Source organism: Echinops telfairi, unplaced genomic scaffold (assembly GCF_000313985.2).
Source record: "Echinops telfairi isolate 266 unplaced genomic scaffold, ASM31398v2 ScPeMD7_23;HRSCAF=83, whole genome shotgun sequence".
Taxonomy (NCBI): Eukaryota; Metazoa; Chordata; class Mammalia; order Afrosoricida; family Tenrecidae; genus Echinops; species Echinops telfairi.
In genome coordinates, this window is record NW_022103920.1 from 21,566,112 (window position 1) to 21,568,430 (window position 2,319).

A 2,319-nucleotide genomic window follows, 5' to 3' on the forward strand; every position below is an offset into this window, starting at 1 on the left:
CTCTGATCTAGTAGGGCACCAGCAGTCTAGATAGGCCAATAAGCCCAGCTTCCCGCTAAGTGATTCTACACACAGCTGGGGAGGTCTGCCCTGTCCTGGGGCCCTACACGGGGCTGTGGGAACACCCCACCCCCTGGCCCTGCTGCAGTGCTACATACAGCACAAGGCAGATATACCAGTGGACTCCAGTGCCAGTACTGCGGTGGGAACTGACGCCTGGCCAATGGTGTGATTTTGCCTTCGGGAGTAATCCCACCCTGCATCTCTGGAACCCTACGTCAAGCAGGCACACCACTCCACTATCTTGAGGGAGACTTGGAACTCCTCCCGCCCCATGGACAAGTGATCAAGTCTCAGTTATCTCCCTAATTACCACTCTATTTCTTCTTTCTTTATTCAGTCACCATTCTCTTTCCCACTGAAGTCAGTCTCAATGAGCTCAGGTTTGCTTTAGGGTTTTTCTCTCTCTTTCTTTCTTATCTTTCCTTCTTTTTTTCTTTTTCCATCTTTCTCCTCTTCTCTACCTCTCTTCATTATCATACTTACTGGCTTCCAGGCCACTACCCTCTGCCTAGGGCAAATCAACCCAAGTAGCAGGGGCATCTCCAGCCTGCCCTCTGTGGGAGTGCTGCACACCACATGAGGCAGCTGTGACAGCCATCTACAGTGCACTGCACTGCTGAGGAAAACTCCATCAGACCTCTAAGGTGATCTCGCCAACTAGGAAGATTCTGCTCAGCACCACTGGGTCTCTGCATTAAAATGGCACACCAACCTGCCATCGTGGGGCAGGGTTTAAACTCCTCTGGCCCCACATTTAGGCAATCAGGGATCATCTATCTCTTTATTCTTTATTTCCTCCTTCTCTCTTTCTTTCCTCTTTATCATCACAGCCAATCTTAGGGAGCACAGTTGTTTTTTCCCTTCTTTCTCTTTCATCTTTTTCTTTCTTTCTTCTCTTCTCCTTTATCTCCACTTTTATGATTGATTCTCTTTTCTCCCTCTCGTTCCTTCCACATGCCACTGTTGGTCTGCAGACCCCTACCCTCTGCCTAGGGCTACTCTGCCTACCCAGTGGGGAGAGCTACAGCCTGCCCCCTAACACAGTGCTGCACATAGCATGAGACAGCACGACATGAGGTTCAGCTATCTCTTTATCTTTTTTAAAATTTTCTCTCTTTTGCTTTCTTTGTTTCTTCTTACTTTCTTTTTGTCCTTCTTTCACTTTTCCTTCTCTTTTCTCCTCTTCTTCTATCTATTCTCTCTTTCCTGTCACAGTCAGCAGATTCAGGTCTCCCTTTTTGTTGTTTTCTTCCTTTTTCTACTGTGTTAACTTTCATTTAGTCTGTGCTTTCATTTGTGTGTGTGAGTGGGTGTTAGTTTGCTTGGCATTGTTGCTCCAGTCTTTGTTTTCTTTCTCTGTTTTTCTTCTCCTCTCCCTTTCTTTTCTTTCACAAGCACTAGTGGTCCCCGGGCCACTCCCCTCTGCCTAGGGCAACTCAGAAGACCCAACTGGGGGAGCTCCCACCCATATTTGTTGGCTTAACATGCAGCGGGGGAAATAACACTGGTCCTCTTCCATACACCAAGCAGAAAGTGGTTCTCCCCTTCAAAGAGTTCGGGGGAACTCCAGCCTAAACCGCAAGGCCCTACAAGTGGCTGTCAAAAACTAGTGGTGGGACTCCACGCTACTGTGGGAGTAGCCACCCAACCTCCAAGGCAATCTCTATGACTACGGTAATTCCCCCTGCAAGCTACAGTGTTATACACAAGGAAGGGTACACCCACACATCCTCCTTGGCACTCCAGTTGCATAGGGAAACACCACAGGCCACCTGAGGTGGTCCAAGCACCTTGAGGCTTACTTAAAGATCAGCCAGTGAAGCGATGCCCTCATGGGCCCACAAAAACCCGACCAGCGTTACATGAGAGGATTATCCAACTCACATTCCAAATAACAGAATACTGGTTGGATAGGATAAGAGTGAAACCACAGGAAGATAGAGCGATAGCCTGACACCTCAGTACAGCTACCAGCAGGTAGTCTGTAGAAGCATTCATATGAGTCCCTGAAGAGAGATCCCAGTGCTCTTCAACTCTGGAAGATGGCTCCAGGATCCCCTAAAACAACACGTGAACAGCAACCAGTCCTAACAGCCTCAATGAAAAAAGCAGGAGAAACAGAAGACAATGTCAGAAGAAGTCATGAACCCAACAATCTGCATAGAAGAAGCAGATATTGAGCTTCCACAGAAAGAAATTTTCAGAATGCTGCTTGGAGTTATACAGGATTTGAGGAAAGCAATACAGATAAAGGAT

The 2,319-nt window shown here is 47.6% G+C and overlaps 1 protein-coding gene across 1 annotated transcript in view; it reads left to right on the top strand.

Annotated features, from left to right (window-relative positions):
- The window catches only part of LOC101662144 (hyaluronidase PH-20), a 45,068-nt gene that overhangs the window by 16,816 nt on the left and 25,933 nt on the right, over positions 1 to 2,319 (top strand). The window lies entirely within an intron of this gene.